This window comes from Austrofundulus limnaeus, unplaced genomic scaffold (genome assembly GCF_001266775.1).
Source record: "Austrofundulus limnaeus strain Quisiro unplaced genomic scaffold, Austrofundulus_limnaeus-1.0 Scaffold28492, whole genome shotgun sequence".
NCBI classification, from domain to species: Eukaryota; Metazoa; Chordata; class Actinopteri; order Cyprinodontiformes; family Rivulidae; genus Austrofundulus; species Austrofundulus limnaeus.
Window position 1 is genome coordinate 1 of NW_013980894.1, and position 211 is coordinate 211.

Genomic DNA, 211 nt, shown 5'->3' on the forward strand with positions numbered 1-211 from the left:
TGTTGCCAACTTATGGTTGCCTGACATGAGGCCACACGCACCCTAGCTTTCATCTAATAACTTGTCTCTGTGGCGCAATTGGTTAGCGCGTTCGGCTGTTAGCCGAAAGGATGGTGGTTCAAGCCCACCCAGGGACGTTGCACTGCTTGCTTTCCGCAAAGGTCTCAAACCATTTGTGTGCTCTATGAGCTTTTTGGAAAACTCAATGTAA

General features: G+C 48.8%; 1 non-coding gene across 1 annotated transcript; it reads left to right on the top strand.

Annotated features, from left to right (window-relative positions):
- The first annotated feature begins 63 nt into the window (after window positions 1–63).
- trnan-guu (transfer RNA asparagine (anticodon GUU)) lies at window positions 64–137 on the top strand. Its single transcript has one exon. It is a non-coding gene; the product is annotated as a tRNA-Asn (tRNA).
- The last annotated feature ends 74 nt before the right edge of the window (window positions 138–211 follow it).